This window comes from Camellia sinensis, chromosome 11, assembly GCF_055761805.1.
Source record: "Camellia sinensis isolate YWXY chromosome 11, ASM5576180v1, whole genome shotgun sequence".
NCBI classification, from domain to species: Eukaryota; Viridiplantae; Streptophyta; class Magnoliopsida; order Ericales; family Theaceae; genus Camellia; species Camellia sinensis.
This window is the reverse complement of record NC_138971.1, coordinates 116474159-116493994: the sequence shown is the minus strand read 5'-3', so window position 1 is coordinate 116493994 and position 19836 is coordinate 116474159. Positions and strand designations below refer to the sequence as shown.

The 19836-nt window shown below is 40.4% G+C and overlaps 1 long non-coding RNA gene across 1 annotated transcript; it reads left to right on the top strand.

The window, feature by feature from the left end:
• The first annotated feature begins 12559 nt into the window (after positions 1 to 12559).
• Positions 12560 to 19266, top strand: LOC145802092 (uncharacterized). Its single transcript, XR_014344371.1, has 2 exons — positions 12560 to 14698; positions 18961 to 19266. It is a non-coding gene; the product is annotated as an uncharacterized LOC145802092 (long non-coding RNA).
• Positions 19267 to 19836: the final 570 nt, after the last annotated feature.

Sequence of the window (19836 nt, the reverse complement as noted above, 5' to 3'; positions counted from 1 at the left end):
TTAATTAGAACAAAATTAATAATCAATCATACTTTTTAGTTTTGATATTTAATTTCAATTTGTAGGTTGGATCTTTTAACCATAGTTATAAAAAATAAAAAAAAAAAAAAAAATATCGGCGTACCGCAGCCGTACCCGTATCCTACTTTTTTGAGGTTTTGCCGTATCGGCGTACCCGCACTCGTACCCGTACCGTACTCGTACCCGCACCCGTGGTTCTTAGGCCATTATTATTAACGGCGGTAATAGTACTGCCTTTATATTATTCCCGACACTTATATAGATGACGGTTTCCATTTTTGTCATCTTACCACTGTTAAAAGTATTTGTGACAGTTATATACCTATTAATGACGGTTTGTTACTGCCGTTAAAGGCTAACTCTGGTGTAATGATTGTTTAAAACTGAAATATAATCACAAATTAATTTTTTAAATGGGTCTAAATTCAATAATAAGTTTAAGGATTAAGCCCATCTTTGTTCTTTTTGTGAATCCAATACAAGGAGTTCTGCCATTGTGGGTGTCCACGATTTGAATGATGTGAACAGTCGTTCTTTTTATGATTACATTGCTATGCAGTCTGACTCTAAGCTTGAAATTTTGCTCTACCTCTTTTAGCATTGTTGTTAGCATTCATATTTCTTATTTCACAAGGACTGAAACTTCCATTATCTATGGTGAAATGTTTTTGGTGTTAAAGATGGAGTTTGACATCAAAAATTTATATTTATGCCATAAATTTTATTGATCTATATGTTATCATAAGTCTTTATATGGGTTGTATGTATCTAGTATGGGTACGGGTTCAGCTACGGGTACAGCTACGTGCGTGTTGGGTACACAAAATACATATCTGAAACTTTACTTTTTAAAAAATTGAATGTTTGTACAACATGGGTACGTGTTGGGTACTTTTGTGGGTATGCTAGGGCGTAAATATATTTTTTTTGTTCAAATCTCAGGGTACTAAAATAAATATATTGTGTATTTTTTAGAACTCCAAAAATAAATAATATTTTTGTAACTATCACAAATTTGTTTAGAAATGTACTTAAATTAAATAGGCTATGACTGAGTAAGCTTGTGTGTGTGCGTGTGAGACACAGAGAGAGACTATATATGTATGCTTATCTCTATATTATATAGAAAAGTTTAGTTCAGAATATGGTAACAATGCTTATGTCTATATTATATAGAAAAGTTTACATATGTATGCTTATGTCTATATTATATAGAAATGTTTAGTTCATAATATAGTAAGAAGATGAGGGTATTGAGGTCTATTTACAAGTGTCGTTAACAGATGTTAGGGTGTGTTTTAGTTTACAAATCACATGGGATTATGTGCTTATTTCTTAATGTCGGGATTATTTTGCAAATTTAGAAGTTGACTTTTGATGGGTCGGGTAGTTATACGCTGTTGGTCCTGGCAAAGAAGAGGAGGATAAGTTAAAAATGAGAGAGGTATACGTACATATAATATAGAGAGGTTTAATTTAGAAGAGAATAAGATTATGAGAGTATTTAGGTCAATTTACATATGTTGTTAATAGATTTTAGCAGTGTGTTTAGTCCACAAATCACTTGGTTTGTGCACATGGCCCAAACCATGGGGAGTAAAGTGAAATTTACTCTAATGAAATAAGGGAATTAGAATTGTTTGCTACTCTTTGCTCTGGTATGTCATCTAGATTCACATCAATTAGTAATTAAATACGAACACATTCCAACCAATTTTCAAAAAAATATAAATTTGTATCAAATTAGAACTAGTAACTAAACCCAATGTCTTCCATGTTTGCAGGAACGTATATTGACAAGAAATGTCCGTTCATGGGCAATGTTTCTATTAGGGGCCGCATACTTGCTGGAACCTGCCACAGTGCCAAGATGATGAGAACAATCATTAATTGACGGAACTACCTTCATTTTGTCAAGAAATACCAAAGGCAAGACCGATCACTTTCATTTTAATCAATACTATTTTTTCTACCATTTTTATGGAAATTTTGAAATGTGTGATCAAAAATTTTTTTTTTTTGATAAATAAAAGTCAATATTATTAAGGAAAAAGCATCAGGCAATATTAACAAATAAACCGACAAAGAATCAACCGAAAAACAAAAACTAAGCAAGAAAAGTATCTATAAAATCCACAAAACCAAACAAATCTAGGGACACTCTCCCCGACACCCAACTCTACAGAAACACTAAAAATTGATCCTTCAAATGAGTCACTGATTCTTCTTCTCCCTGAACGACTCTCCCGACTTCTGACTCATTTTTATTAAAGCATAGCGGTCTACAGTCAACTTGCCGATTACGCTCTAACCAAATCATCCATATCAAACACAAAGGTGCCAAAGCGCACACCTTCTTATTCCTCTTTCCAACCCTACCCCCTCTACAACTATGAAGGACAGCCTCAACACTTTGTTGTTGTACCCAAATCACACCAAACAAAGAAAAATTCAACACCCAAATCGAACAATGAAGAAGAAGATGCGACACCGACTCCGCATCCCTACAGCACATACATTACCAATTGACCAAAATCTACCGACGCAGAATAAGAGTATCAATAGTGAGAATCCTATCCAACGTCGCCGTCCATGCAAAAAATGCTATCTTGTGTGATTATTGTTGTCAAATTGTGAATTGTAAATCGTGAATCATAATGGTAATGTTCACTTTATATAGCAAACCAAGTCTTAAGTTATAGCGATCTCGGGTTTACCCTTGTTGTACAGTGATCCGGACATGTGTCCGTGGATGTTGGTAGTTGTTTATTATCTTGTTTACATCCTTTCCTACTTTTTATTTGAGTTATAGGATGTGTTGGGCGGGTTGGTTACAGGTTGGTTGAGTTTAGAAACCAAAACTAGTTGCCCAGATTTTTGGCCTGTCCGCTCGAGCGGAGGTGTTGGCGCTCGAGCGGGGAATACATCCATCCAGTATCTTGTTGTGCAGTGTTGTGAGCTCGAGCGAAGGGTTGGGAGCTCGAGCGGAGACCTGGTTCTGCGAAAGTGCTGGGCGAGTGCATTCTGCGCTCGAGCGGGCGGTTGGCCGCTCGAGCGGAAGTCTGTGAGTGGCCGCTCGAGCGGGGTGTTTTACGCTCGAGCGGAGACCTGGGTTAAAGTCCCGAATTTGTGACTCTTTAAATCACTTTTTCACTTTCTCTTCTCTCTCTTACTTTTCCAAAAACACCATTGTTGAGCCTCTCACTCTAGACTCTACCTTCTCTCTAGGTTTTGATCTAGTAGGAGTGATTTACTCACCTTTGGCCTTTACAAAAAAGTTGTTGATCGTCGAGGGCTACATTTTAATCTGAAAATCACGGGTTTTGGAGCACGTTGGGTTTTGTCGTCTTCTCCTTTGGGACTCCGAATTTGAGGTAGGGATAACCTACTCCTCTCTATGGGTTTTGTCTTTAAATTTTGGTATTTTGAGATGTTGGGCTTGGTTTGGTAACTTTGTGAAAGTTTGGGGCTTATGTGTAATTTTACAAAAGTTGGGGTTTTATTCATAATAAACCTAGATGCATGTTTGGCATAGAAAATGGAATGATTGTTGAATCATTGATGAAAATGGGACCTAAGGGTTGAAATAGTAATTATGGAAAATGGCCTAATTACATTGTTTAATTAATTGGGATAATTAATTGGTGAGAAATGAGGAAATAAAATGTTGATTGAATATTCATTTGTGCATTTATTTTCTGTTTTAGAAATAACTGCTTTGGGCTATTGGTGGAGGATAGTCGAGATTGTTGTAGACAATGCATGATGATTAGGTAAACGGAAACTAATCAATGGAATGTGTCATGGAACTTGACGGCTGATAGAATACATTAATTGTGTGTATTGTGTGATTGTATATAGAACCAATGTGTTTATATACGTTATGTGTAGAGGAGGAGATAGGGGATGTACTCCGCGGTTTAGGGGAAGATAGGGGATGTACCTCTAAACCGGATAGGTATTGGGAGGAGATAGGGGATGAACTCCGTAGACAGAGCTCATATGCTTGTCTAGAGAAGTGAAGATAGAGCTCATATGCTTATCTTTGTGAAGTGTGGATACAGCTTGTATGCTTATCTGTGGATATTGTTGATATACATATCTGTTGTAGAATGTGGATACAGCTTGTATGCTTATCTGTGGATATTGTTGATATACATATCTGTTGAGAATGTGGATATAGCTTTTATGCTTATCTGAATGTGAGATATAGTTTTTATACATATCTGTGGAAATGATGATAGAGCTAGCATGCTTATCTGTTGAAAAAGGGAAAATGAAAAGTAATTGGGACTTGTAAGTCGTTGACATAAATATGTAATTTATGTGATTGTATCAGTGTCGACCAACTATCAATTGCTAATGTTTTAGTCATTGTCCATGGTTGGTTTAGTGTATTTCTACTGGGCTGTGGCTCACCCTATATGGGAATATCATTTTCAGGTGCAGGAAGCATGCCACCTCCAAGGACATAGCTTGGGAGGCTAGAGGCGGACATAGTGTAGTTGTTTTACTTTTGATGTATTACATGTAACTTCAAGCCAAGGGCTTAATGTGCAAACGAGTTAGTACTCTTTTGTTGAAACCAAGTGTTAACTTGGAAAGCTGTATGCCCGTAGGGCATTTTGTTTTGATGTTAACATGTAATACTTATGTAATGGAATTCGAATGAATAAAGGAATGCGGTTAGTTTAAATGTAAATGCATGTCCTATTTGATGGGTTTAATGTTATTATTTTGAGGGCGTTACAACTTGGTATCAGAGCGTACCGGGTTCGAATACTTTGGGTACGTGGGAAGTGATTAGTATCACAATGGGTTTGTCTCGCTTGATAGAGACTTAGATGTAGTATCATAGGCTATGTGCTTAAGTGATAACATGCTTATGTGACTATGTGGGTATGGGATTTAATTTCTGGGATGTTGATTGGATCCTTGAGTTTCTGGGAGTCTTGTTGGAAAGGCACTTGATCAATGCTGTTTCTAACCGGAACTCTAGTAACGCCTCGGACTGTCATTATCCGGAAATGAAGTTCGTAAGTGCTTATGTGTTTATGTGCTTATGTGGAGTGAATTACACTTGTCCATGCATTAGGACGTAAGTGTTTAGTTTCGGCACATTTATGAATGTGCTAATGTTCTGTGTTGCCTTTATTAGGATGTCAGGACGAGGAAGAGGTGCTAGGCGTGGTAGACCTGCGAGGCAGGATGTACCGTTACAGGGTGAGATTCCGACAGTGCAGGAGGGAGTTGGGCAGGCCAATGTGGCCGAGCCAGTGGGTCAGCAGGCTATGGGTGCCTTGGCCAGAGAGATAGCAGGAGCTTTGGGTATTCTTAGAGCTGGGAATCAGGCAGCTGAGGCAGGGCCTTCCTTTCTTGAAGAGGGAGTTCTTTCGGTGTAATCCGGACGAGTTTATCGGGGATCCTAAAGAGCCGCTTAAGGCAGATGAATGGCTCGAACAGACAACGAAGACGTTTGAGATGCTTGGCATCGAGGACGGAGCACTGAAAGTGACCTTGGCATCCTTTCAACTGAAGGGAGATGCGGGTCAATGGTGGAAGTACGAGAAAGCTCGTGTTGGTGGTACTTGGGAGGCGTTTGTGAATGCTTTTCAGGAGAGGTTTTTATCAGCAGCAGCTAGGGAGAAGCTGAGGGATCAGTTTAGCCGGCTTAATCAGCAGGGCTTGTCTGTGGCCGAGTTTGAGGCTACTTTTACCAGTCTGTCTAGGTTTGCACCTGAACTGGTGGCGTCTGAGGAACGCCGTTGCTATGAGTTTGAGCGGAAGTTGAGGCGGGGCCTCAAGTTGAGAATTGGTGGGTCATATATTCGAGAGTATAGACACCTAGTGGACGCTGCAGCTCATATGGAGCTTATGATGCAGGAGGAGGATGAGGGTCAGAGAGGCTCCAAGAGGAGCCAGGATAGTCAGAGTGATGGCAGGAGGCAGAGGGGTTATAACCCTCAGCAGTCTCAGGGTGCAGTCTCTAGATCGACCTTTCCAGTGCCGAGTGTAGGCTCGGGGAGAGGCAGTCAGGGGGAATTCACTTGTTACAAGTGTGGCCAGTTGGGTCACAAGGTTTCAGTTTGCCCGCAGAAGGGTGGGGGTCAGAAAGCTGCTTCTTCTTCAGCTAGACCGCAGAGTCAGAGTTTGGGCAGGGGGCAGCTCTTGACTTGTTATCAGTGTGGACAACCTAGACACATGAAGAGGTTTTGCCCACAGTTGAGTGCCACTTCGGGAGCGTCTGGTTCTAGGCAGACGCAGGGTTTTCAACCAGCTCAGTCTGTGCAGGCCTCGAGGGCCAATCCGGGAGTTTCGTCATCCCAGTCTGTGCAGCAGTCTTTTGCTCCGAGAGGTGAGCAGGTAGACCAGGGGCCTACGGGGCGCGTGTATGCTGTTACCGCACAGGATTTAGTACCGGCTCCATCAGTAGTGAGAGGTACTTTTCTGTTTTGCAACTCAGTTGCTAATGTGTTGATAGACACGGGTGCATCTCATTCTTTTGTATCTGCTGCATTTGCATCTGTTTTGGAATTGGAGTTAGCACAGTTAGCATCTCCTATTTGTGTGGTATCGCCTTTGGGTGGTGAGTTGATTCTGAAACAGGGTGTTAGAGGATGTGATATAGAGGTCGCCGACTATAGGCTTCCTTTTCCGTTTGTTGTCATGCCCATGAAGGGTTTTGATGTTATTTTGGGTATGGACTGGTTATCGTCATACCGGGCTGTTATTGATTGCTACCGCCAGAGGGTTACATTGTGTACCTTGAGCGGGGAGTGGTTCCATTTCTTGGGAGACCGGGTTGGTAGTGTTTTGCCACCGGGGTATGATTCGCGAGGGCGAAGTGAGCTTAGTAGTCTACTTGCTAGCTTTGAGAGTGGTGAGAGTGGTGAGACCCAGGTTGTGTTACCGAGGGTGGTTTGTGAGTATTCGGATGTCTTTCCCGAAGATCTTGTTAGTTTGCCACCTCACCGAGAGATAGAGTTCTCTATTGATTTAGTGCCTGGTACGGCGCCGATTTCTATGGACCTTACCGTTTTGCTCCAGCAGAGTTGGTTGAGTTAAAAGTTCAGCTCCAGGAATTGCTCGATAAGGGCTTTGTTCGCCCTAGTGTTTCACCGTGGGGAGCGCCGGCCCTCTTTGTTAAAAAGAAAGATGGTGCCTTAAGATTGTGTATTGACTACAGGAAGTTGAATCGGGCTACGGTTAAAAATAAGTACCCTATGCCCCGTATAGATGATTTGTTTGACCAATTGAAGGGTTCCCGTTGTTTCTCTAAGATAGACTTGAGATCGGGTTACCATCAGTTGAGGGTCAGGGATGAGGATATTCCGAAAACGGCATTCCGTACGCGGTATGGCCATTATGAGTTTCTGGTGATGCCATTTGGGCTTACCAATGCACCGGCAGTCTTTATGGACTTGATGAACCGGATTTTCCGGGAGTTTTTAGACCGATTTGTGGTTGTCTTCGTGGACGACATCCTTATCTATTCGTCTTCTGAGGAGGAGCACGAGGCACACTTGAGAGTGGTGCTTGAGTTACTTAGAGCCCATAGGCTGTATGCCAAGTTTGGGAAGTGTGAGTTCTGGCTGGGGAAAGTCAAATTCTTAGGCCACGTGGTATCCGGGAAAGGGGTGTCTGTTGATACATCCAAGGTTGAGGTAGTGCAAGATTGGGCACAGCCTAAGAGTGTGTTTGAGATCCGCAGTTTTCTGGGATTAGTTGGGTATTACCGTCGGTTTGTGAAAGATTTCTCCAGGTTAGCGTCACCGTTGACTAGACTGACTCGGAAGGGAGTCAAGTTTGTGTGGAGTGAGACTTGTGAAAAGTCGTTTCAAGAGCTGAAAGTTAGATTGACCACCGCTCCGGTGTTGATTATTCCGGAGAGAAGGTTGGGTTATGCGGTTTATTGTGATGCCTCACGAGAGGGTTTGGGTTGTGTGTTGATGCAGGAGGGGAAAGTGGTAGCTTATGGCTCACGTCAGTTGAAAATACACGAGAAGAATTACCCCACACATGACCTAGAGTTAGCAGCTGTGATCTTTGCCTTGAAAATCTGGAGGCACTACCTTTATGGTGAGAGGTTCGAGGTATTCTCGGATCACAAGAGTTTGAAGTATCTGTTTACACAGAGAGACTTGAATCTGAGGCAGAGGATATGGATGGAGTTCATCGAGGATTATGATTTTGAGTTGCATTATCATCCGGGAAAGGCCAATGTTGTGGCCGATGCCCTTAGTAGGAAAACCATTAGTGATGTAGCTTGTATAGCCATCCGGGAATGGGAGATGTTGGGAGCACTTGGCGAGTTTGATTTGCTACTGGGCGAATCTGTTGAGGTTGCGGCCTTGTTTTCTGTTGTTGCGCAGCCTACACTTGTGACTAGAGTGTTAGAGGCACAGAGAGGTGACCTTGAGGTAGAATCCCTCCGAGAGAAGATCTCCAGTGGGAAAGTTGAGAAGGGTTTGACGGTGTATCCCGACCTGAGTGTGAGATACCGAGACCGTTTGTTTGTACCGGAGTCTTGCCGAGAGGAAGTACTCCGAGAGTTTCATCATTCGCGCCTTACGGTGCATCCAGGAGGTACTAAGATGTATCAGGATTTGGGTCGCCAGTTTTGGTGGCGGGGTATGAAGAGAGATGTGGCTGTTTTCGTATCAAGGTGCCTTACTTGCCAGCAAGTGAAGGCCGAGCATCAGAGGCCAGCGGGTTTGTTGCAACCCTTGCCTATTGCCGAGTGGAAGTGGGAGCATGTCACTATGGACTTCGTTGTGGGTCTTCCGAGGACTCAGCGGGGTAGTGATGCTATTTGGGTGGTTGTAGACCGGTTGACTAAGTCGGCGCACTTTATTCCTATGCGCGTGAGAGATTCGGTAGATCATCTTGCCGACTTGTATATTCGGGACATAGTGAGATTGCACGGGGTCCCAGTGACGATCGTCTCAGATAGAGATCCTCGTTTTACTGCTAGGTTGTGGCAGAGTTTGCAGAGTGCCTTGGGCACTAAGTTGACCTTTAGTACGGCTTATCATCCTCAAACTGACGGGCAGTCCGAGCGTACTATTCAGATCCTCGAGGATATGCTTCGGGGTTGTGTCCTGGATTTCAGTGGGACGTGGGAGAGGCACTTGCCACTGGTAGAGTTTGCCTACAACAACAGTTTTCAGTCTAGCATCGGTATGGCACCGTTTGAGGCCTTGTATGGCCGACCGTGTAGATCTCCAGTGTGTTGGGCCGAGGTGGGTGATGCACCTTTGTTGGGTCCGGAGTTGGTTAGGGAGACGACGGAGAAAGTTGAGATTATCCGTAGGAGGCTTGTTACAGCCCAGAGTCGACAAAAGAGTTATGCCGACCGTAGGAGGAGGCCTTTGGCGTTTGAGGTAGGTGATCATGTCTTTCTGAAGATATCACCTAGGCGAGGTCTGATGAGGTTTGGGAAGAGTGGGAAGTTATCCCCTCGGTTTATTGGTCCTTTTGAGATCCTTGAGAGGATAGGTGAGGTTGCTTATCGGTTAGCCTTACCGCCGCAGTTGTCCGGGGTGCATGACGTGTTTCATGTGAGTATGCTTCGGAAGTATGAGCCAGATCCATCACATGTGCTGGATTGGACCGATTTAGAGGTAGATGAGGATGCCTCGTATGAGGAGAGACCGGTTCGGGTCTTGGATAGGCGGGATCAGGTCCTGCGTGGTAAGACCATTCCTTTGGTGAAAGTCTTGTGGAAACATCACGGAGTGGAGGAAGCCACTTGGGAACGTGAGTTGGAAGTCCGTGAGAAATATCCGGACTTGTTTGTTGATGTGTGATCTTGTATTTAAATTTTCCGTTTTGTTGAACTTAAGAGCTTTTATATATGTCTTAAGTTGTGAAACATTGAAAATGTTTGGTTTATTGAAAGTATGTTTTGGAACTTGCCTCATATGGAAGTTGAATGTAACATTATATCTGTTGAATATATTGTTGAAATTGGAAGGATAGTGCATAATGTTGATGCATGTTGAAAGTACATATGTTGTTTACATATTGTGATTTGTCTCTTGTTTAAGGGATGGGATGACCGGTAATGGGTCGAATTGTTGACTGTTCAAGTGTAACATTGTCTAAATTGGAGAAAAACTTGTTTTTGAAAACTTGTGCTTAATTTCGGGGGCGAAATTCTTTAAGGGGGGGAGGTTATAGCGATCTCGGGTTTACCCTTGTTGTACAGTGATCCGGACATGTGTCCGTGGATGTTGGTAGTTGTTTATTATCTTGTTTACATCCTTTCCTACTTTTTATTTGAGTTATAGGATGTGTTGGGCGGGTTGGTTACAGGTTGGTTGAGTTTAGAAACCAAAACTAGTTGCCCAGATTTTTGGCCTGTCCGCTCGAGCGGAGGTGTTGGCGCTCGAGCGGGGAATACATCCATCCAGTATCTTGTTGTGCAGTGTTGTGAGCTCGAGCGAAGGGTTGGGAGCTCGAGCGGAGGCCTGGTTCTGCGAAAGTGCTGGGCGAGTGCATTCTGCGCTCGAGCGGGCGGTTGGCCGCTCGAGCGGAAGTCTGTGAGTGGCCGCTCGAGCGGGGTGTTTTACACTCGAGCGGAGACCTGGGTTAAAGTCCCGAATTTGTGACTCTTTAAATCACTTTTTCACTTTCTCTTCTCTCTCTTACTTTTCCAAAAACACCATTGTTGAGCCTCTCACTCTAGACTCTACCTTCTCTCTAGGTTTTGATCTAGTAGGAGTGATTTACTCACCTTTGGCCTTTACAAAAAAGTTGTTGATCGTCGAGGGCTACATTTTAATCTGAAAATCACGGGTTTTGGAGCACGTTGGGTTTTGTCGTCTTCTCCTTTGGGACTCCGAATTTGAGGTAGGGATAACCTACTCCTCTCTATGGGTTTTGTCTTTAAATTTTGGTATTTTGAGATGTTGGGCTTGGTTTGGTAACTTTGTGAAAGTTTGGGGCTTATGTGTAATTTTACAAAAGTTGGGGTTTTATTCATAATAAACCTAGATGCATGTTTGGCATAGAAAATGGAATGATTGTTGAATCATTGATGAAAATGGGACCTAAGGGTTGAAATAGTAATTATGGAAAATGGCCTAATTACATTGTTTAATTAATTGGGATAATTAATTGGTGAGAAATGAGGAAATAAAATGTTGATTGAATATCCATTTGTGCATTTATTTTCTGTTTTAGAAATAACTGCTTTGGGCTATCGGTGGAGGATAGTCGAGATTGTTGTAGACAATGCATGATGATTAGGTAAACGGAAACTAATCAATGGAATGTGTCATGGAACTTGACGGCTGATAGAATACATTAATTGTGTGTATTGTGTGATTGTATATAGAACCAATGTGTTTATATACGTTATGTGTAGAGGAGGAGATAGGGGATGTACTCCGCGGTTTAGGGGAAGATAGGGGATGTACCTCTAAACCGGATAGGTATTGGGAGGAGATAGGGGATGAACTCCGTAGACAGAGCTCATATGCTTGTCTAGAGAAGTGAAGATAGAGCTCATATGCTTATCTTTGTGAAGTGTGGATACAGCTTGTATGCTTATCTGTGGATATTGTTGATATACATATCTGTTGTAGAATGTGGATACAGCTTGTATGCTTATCTGTGGATATTGTTGATATACATATCTGTTGAGAATGTGGATATAGCTTTTATGCTTATCTGAATGTGAGATATAGTTTTTATACATATCTGTGGAAATGATGATAGAGCTAGCATGCTTATCTGTTGAAAAAGGGAAAATGAAAAGTAATTGGGACTTGTAAGTCGTTGACATAAATATGTAATTTATGTGATTGTATCAGTGTCGACCAACTATCAATTGCTAATGTTTTAGTCATTGTCCATGGTTGGTTTAGTGTATTTCTACTGGGCTGTGGCTCACCCTATATGGGAATATCATTTTCAGGTGCAGGAAGCATGCCACCTCCAAGGACATAGCTTGGGAGGCTAGAGGCGGACATAGTGTAGTTGTTTTACTTTTGATGTATTACATGTAACTTCAAGCCAAGGGCTTAATGTGCAAACGAGTTAGTACTCTTTTGTTGAAACCAAGTGTTAACTTGGAAAGCTGTAAGCCCGTAGGGCATTTTGTTTTGATGTTAACATGTAATACTTATGTAATGGAATTCGAATGAATAAAGGAATGCGGTTAGTTTAAATGTAAATGTATGTCCTATTTGATGGGTTTAATGTTATTATTTTGAGGGCGTTACATAAGTCCCATTAATTGACATTGGCTACATGAATTCTTCTTCTCCACTCGATTCTATCCAAGGCCATTTCGTTAATCAAATTAAGGAGGTTTATATCTCTATTTACTATCCTAGTTCACGCCAATTTAGGTCTGCCCCTTCCCTTAACACTTCCATCTACCGTCACTGTATCGCATTTCTTTACTACTGTCTTTGTTAGTCTTTGTTGTATATGACCAAACCATTTCAATCTATTTTCTTTCAACACTACAACAAAAATGGTCTATGGTGACGAAAACTCATGACGAAAAAATATTTCGTCTCCAAATATACATGTTTTAGTGATGAAAATAAGATTTCGTCTCTAATTATACTATTTTTAGAGACGAAAACAAAATTTCGTCACCAAATGCATAAAATAAATAAAATAATAGGTGACGAAATTTTTTTTCATCGCTAAATTTTATTTTTCGTCACAAAACAAATTCCCGCCCTTAGAAATTTGGTGGAAAATTTCGGCACCCATATTAGAGACGAAAACTTTCGTCACCACTATAAAAATTTTCAGAGATAACATATTTTCGTCACCTATAATTCAAGGAGACAAAACGACGCCGTTTTGTCTTCCCAAATCACTCTTCTCTCTCGCACTATTTCTCTCACTCTCTCACCCAGTCTGTCTGTCTCTCTCTCTCTCTGGTCTGAGCTCGTGAAACCCTCTCATCGATCTCTTCCTTGCCCTCTCACATGCACACGAGCACTGCCGAAAACCCTATCTCTCTGTCCGAATTGCACCACCGGAAGCCCTCTCTCTTCGTTCGAATCGCACCACCGAAAGCCCTCTTCTCCGTTCATTTTTCTTCATTGATGCGACACCACCGGAAGCGCTCTTCTCCATCCATTTCGCACCAGGTATCTTCTTTTCTATATATATATGTACACTTTTTGTGAATAAAGATTTGTATGCAATTTCCCTCATTTTTTTTTTTGATTTCCATTTGGGTAAATTGTTGAATGCGATTTGCTCCTACTCTGTTTTGAGGTTGTGGTATGCTGGTATGCTCCGATTTGAGGTTGTGGTTTAATTGATTAGCTGCTATGAGGCTTGGTGGTTATCTCTGTTGTTGTTGGTGTTGCTTGGTTTTATGTAGAAAATAGGAATGCAACTGGTTGGTCTCCATATGCCAAGTTTGGTGAGGCTGGTTTGTTACTGGTGTTGCTTGGTTTTATTATTGTGAGCCTGAATGATTGTTAATATGATGGACAGCCAAATACTTTTTATGGTGGTTCAAATTCTGTACATTGATTACTCGTGAAGGTATTCACTAAACCTGTATAATCTGCTTTTTATCTAGGATTTTTTAATTTTTTTTTAATTTTTTATTTTATCCATTTCTTAGTTTCTCTAGACTCCATTTGGTCTTCGACTTTGAGGACACCTTTCCATCCTTTATATTCACTCATAGCATCTGTTCCGAGGGTGGCATTGGCACTCTACCCTTCTCGTTTTATTTTTGATGTTAGTTTGTGGCCACCCCCAGTCCCTCCAGAAGCACCCACACTTGCTCGTTGGATCTGTCTCAGCTACATGTGTGTTTTCAAATAATTTATTTTGCAACTTAGAAATGGTTCTTACTTGAGTGCAACATGTTGGAGTCCATGTCATAATTATAATTCATTTTTGAATGCATTTTCCTATGAGTGTGAGGTGAGAAACATTGCTTACAATTGACATTCTGCATGCTGGCCAGAATAGTGAAATTTACCATAAGGAAACTGATATTCAGTCCTTTATAAAATCATGCATGGAAGCTATTTTATGGTGATGAGAATTTTAGTTTGACTTTTGTAATTAAGTTGAGTCATGCTAGATTCAATAAGGAAAGATTAGAGTAAATCTATTTTTTGGTTATAAAGTTCCTTTCTTTGGAGTTTATTGATTATTTTTTGGTACTTCTATAATGGATATATACATGTATACATGAAGAGGCTGGTTTGGTTTTTATGTGGAAGCAATGATAATTTTCTTCAGAAAAATATTCCAGTATGTTTTAATTTGAATTGGTAATCTATGGTTAAGAAAATATGTTGTTAAGGTAACATTAAAATAATATAGGACTGTTTAGACCATCCTTATCAAATCTCCGTAGTTTTTCTTAGAAGCTTGGACAACACTGCTTTAGTACATTTGACCACCTCTGACGCAACTTATTATTTGTGAGTGAACTGGACTTACTAGCAACATATCTTCTGATACTTAAGTTATAGAAGCACTTTGGACATTTGATGTACATGACAAGTGTTAGTGTACATGATAGTTAAGGACACCAGTTAACAAATTTCTTACATTCTAGGTTCGTTGATTGCTTCTTTGACAGGTGCTTTTTAGGTTTGTTAATGAAGGACGTGAATCGATTCTCAAAACACTTTGGCATCACTCAGTTGCTGTGATGTGTTGCTCTTTGAAGGTATTATTTCGATTGTTTAACTTCTCATTTTTATAACAAATTTCTGTTCTCTGTATTTGTAGAAGTCTGAATGTTCTTCATTTATGATTTTTTAGAAATAATCCTTACTGTGTAACATTTATTTATCTGTCAACCAGTTAAAACGTAATTCTTTCTTTACCCGCTGAATTGTGTGATTGTGAATATCGAGGATGGGAACAATGTAAACATGTACAACAATATGTTATGTGTTATTTAGAACCTTGCCTGTTTTTGTCACTTTGAAAACACACTAGCTTAGACAATTGATACATTGCTATGCATTTGGGTTGATTACTCTTGTTTTTTTAATTCCATTTGTAGTCAACAACAAAGTTATAATACGCAAGTAGTGGCCACTAACAATTTATCTTATTTCAATTGAGTCATATTCCATTCTTCATGAAGGATTTCTACTTGGAAGAGTAAGCTCAAAGTATATGCATCTGACTTAAGATCTTGTTTGATTTGGACAGATAAAATTAAGAGGATTAGGGTATTTGAACCACAGGGTCACAAGTAATTTCACTATATGAGGGGAAAATTTTAGTTGAGACACAACTACAACTTAAGAACTTTCTCTTTGCTATCCTTCTACTATTTAAATTTCATAAATATCTCACAATTGTGTGTGTGTGTGTGTGTGTGTGTGTGTGACATCTACATAAGTTTCTTCTTTTGAATATTATAAATCTAATGTTAAATCATAATACATCTAGATTGAATTCCATGTTCCATTTGAAACTATGATTATTGTTACTTTCTTCCACCTTATCATTTTCTTTTTAAACTTGGTTTTGTACGCATTTCTTTTAAATATGCTATTGTTTGATTGATATGTGTAAAATGTTGCCTCTCCAAAGTAATTTAATCATTGGTTATTTTTCAATTTTCTTTGAACTTGTTCCTATGTGCCTTGTAACATAGATACGGGAATGACACATCACAACATAAACACATTGACCAAACACATTTTGAAGTAGGACACATGCATGGCGCTGTATTATAAATTTATGTGTCTTGTTTATGTGCATTACAAAAGAAAAGACGAAAATAAAGTTAATTATCTGGATTTTTGTATTTGCAATTGCAAAATATGGAAGAAGCTCCATCATGTCATGTATATGAACCATATTACCATGTTTATTGTTGTTAATTCTCTATTACTGTGTCCTTTTTTTATATTAGAAATTTTCTCATACTTCAGTTTTGTTGATAATGCATGTCATATCTTTCTTTAGCGATAATATTAGACACATCTGGGGTGTGTGAGTCACATTATCAAGAAATTTGAACATCACTCTTGTTAAGATATTCGCTATATTGGTTATAGTGAGGAGAGTCTTAGAACTTAGAAGCATTTTCCCATGAAGTTTCAATTTTAAATTAGGGCACAAATCTAAGGAGTGTGCTAGTTTCTAGGAGTATACAAGTAGCGTTAAGTATGCTTGTGAATAGGCCATTCTAACCTTAAAAATGGTTAATGCAGGCATTGCCAGTTTTTACATTTGCAAATCGAGAGGGTCTTTTGCATAATGTAGGAGTATACATGAACCTGCTGAAGAGGGTCTTTTGCATAATCTATAAAAGATAATTAACTGTCTAGTACATTTTTGGACTTCCATTACTGTCAGGGAAACATTGAGAAAATTGTTTCCCAAATGTTTAAGAAGCAAACATATTGTATTTCCACAATGTGTGATGGCAAGTGACTTGCCACATGTTCATTGAATATATGCTTTTCCTTATTACTAGAAACTAAAATTTTAAGAGAGGTCCACCTGAGCTTTGGTGGTACGTTTCTTAGGAAATATGCCAAAAACCTTTCTCCACCCAATAGGTTCTCCCCAAGCCCATACCAATAGAGGCAGCGCATGGAGGGTTTTTGGCACATCCCCAAGCTCATGTTATTGTTGCTAAGTGCACATCAATTTATTTTTGTTACGTGTGCATGTATTCTTTCTGTAACTTGTTTGGCTGATGGACAGCAAAATAAAATCAGCTAGTTGAAGCTTAAGGCATTTTTGGCATGTGAGAAGCTCATTGAGCTGTGTTAGCATCTCATGCAATGGCATTTTTTGTTTTATTTAATTATAAATCTCTAGAGTGATGATGCCCCTACCCCGTGTTTCAAACAATGTCACACTTAAGCTTCAAAAATAGGCCTTCGGGGGCCAAAATCGTGCAACCGCCACAAGACGGCCCGGGAAACACCTTAAACACCTCGGGATGGACCAATGTGAGTTGTGGAAACTTACTGAACTAGCACGGGACTCCCGGTTTGAAAACTAAGTCCAAAAATGCACTTTTCCACAGTTAAGCTTCAAAAATAGGCCTTCGGGGGCCAAAATCGTGCAACAGCCACGAGACTGCCCGGGAAACACCTCAAACACCTCGGGATGGACCAATGTGAGTTGTGGAAACTTATGGAACTAGCACGGGACTCCCGGTTTGAAAACTAAGTCCAAAAATGCACTTTTTCACACTTAAGCTTGAAAATAGGCCTTCGGGGGCGAAAATCGTGCAACCGCCACGAGACGGCCCGGGAAACACCTCAAACACCTCGGGATGGACCAATGTGAGTTGTGAAAACTTACGGAACTAGCACGGGACTCCCGGTTTGAAAACTAAGTCCAAAAATGCACTTTTCCACAGTTAAGTTTCAAAAATAGGCCTTCGGGGGCCAAAATCGTGCAACAGCCACGAGACTGCCCGGGAAACACCTCAAACACCTCGGGATTGACCAATGCGAGTTGTGGAAACTTACGGAACTAGCACGGGACTCCCGGTTTGAAAACTAAGTCCAAAAATGCACTTTTCCACAGTTAAGCTTCAAAAATAGGCCTTCGGGGGCCAAAATTGTGCAACCGCCACGAGACGGCCCGGGAAACACCTTAAACACCTCGAGATTGACCAATGTGAGTTGTGGAAACTTACGGAACTAGCACGGGACTCCCGGTTTGAAAACTAAGTCCAAAAATGCACTTTTCCACAGTTAAGCTTCAAAAATAGGCCTTCGGGGGCCAAAATCGTGCAACAGCCACGAGACGGCCCGGGAAACACCTTAAACACCTCGGGATGGACCAATGTGAGTTGTGAAAACTTACGGAACTAGCACGGGACTCCCGGTTTAAAAACTAAGTCCAAAAATGCACTTTTCCACAGTTAAGTTTAAAAAATAGGCCTTCGGGGGCCAAAATCGTGCAACAGCCACGAGACTGCCCGGGAAACACCTCAAACACCTCGGGATTGACCAATGTGAGTTGTGGAAACTTATGGAACTAGCACGGGACTCCCGGTTTGAAAACTAAGTCCAAAAATGCACTTTTCCACAGTTAAGCTTCAAAAATAGGCCTTCGGGGGCGAAAATTGTGCAACCGCCACGAGACGGCCCGGGAAACACCTTAAACACCTCGAGATTGACCAATGTGAGTTGTGGAAACTTACGGAACTAGCACGGGACTCCCGGTTTGAAAACTAAGTCCAAAAATGCACTTTTCCACAGTTAAGCTTCAAAAATAGGCCTTCGGGGGCCAAAATCGTGCAACAGCCACGAGACGGCCCGGGAAACACCTTAAACACCTCGGGATTGACCAATGTGAGTTGTGGAAACTTACGGAACTAGCACGGGACTCCCGGTTTGAAAACTAAGTCCAAAAATGCACTTTTTCACACTTAAGCTTGAAAATAGGCCTTCGGCGGCGAAAATCGTGCAACCGCCACGAGACAGCCCGGGAAACACCTTAAACACCTCGGGATGGACCAATGTGAGTTGTGAAAACTTACGGAACTAGCACGGGACTCCCGGTTTGAAAACTAAGTCCAAAAATGCACTTTTCCACAGTTAAGCTTCAAAAATAGGCCTTCGGGGGCCAAAATCGTGCAACAGCCACGAGACTGCCCGGGAAACACCTCAAACACCTCGGGATTGACCAATGTGAGTTGTGGAAACTTACGGAACTAGCACGGGACTCCTGGTTTGAAAACTAAGTCCAAAAATGCACTTTTTCACACTTAAGCTTGAAAATAGGCCTTCGGGGGCGAAAATTGTGCAACAGCCACGAGACGGCCCGGGAAACACCTCAAACACCTCGGGATGGACCAATGTGAGTTGTGGAAACTTACGGAATTAGCACGGGACTCCCGGTTTGAAAACTAAGTCTAAAAATGCATGTTAAATTGTATATGTTATAGATAAGATAATAATTGTCTAACTTTTTTTTTTTTTTTTCATTTTTTTGCAGATTCGAGATTTGATATGGACGTGTTTGGTAATTTGGAGGGCCAATGGTAGCTCATTTTGTGTTTTTGTTCATATTACCTTACATGTATTTTGGTTGTGTTGTAAATTTTATATTTTTGTTAGTATTAAGGGGCATGTTTGGTAATCCGCCCTTGATATTTTATTTTTGTTGATATTAGTAGACATATTTTTTGTTGGATATTAGGAGATGTGTTTGGTAATCTGCATATGGTTGATATTATATTTTTGTGGATATTAGTAAACGTTTTTGTGGATATTAGGAGACATGTTTATAATCCGCATGCAATTCATGTTGTATTTTTGTGGATAGAGCTAAAATTCGATTGTGATGTTTATGATAATGAATAGATTTTTGTATTGATTTGTAATAGATATTTTATTGAACAAGTTATTGAAATGCGCAGGGAATTGTTACTGAAAAGAAAAAATTTCGGAAGAAAATAGTACCCCCATTTTCAAAATTTTTAATTTTTATTAGTGACGAAATAAAAAATGTTGCTATAAGTTTTCAAAAAACATGACGAATAATTTTGTCACTAATGATATAGTATGAAACAAATAATTTCGTCACATTTGCTGAATATTTTGTCGCTAAATTGAAATATTTGGTGACAAAATGTTTTTTGTCATTGAATAATTTTCTTTTTTGCACATTTTAGTGACGAATTTTTTTGTCACCTTAATCTATATCATTGGTGAGGAAAACTTTGGTCACAAAAATATATTTGGTGACGAAATATTTCGTCATAGAAAACAATTAAAATAAAATATTATTTAGTTTTGGTGACGAAATTGGTGTTTTAGAGGACGAAAAATTCAACATTTGGAGACGAAACATTTCGTCGCCAAAAATGAA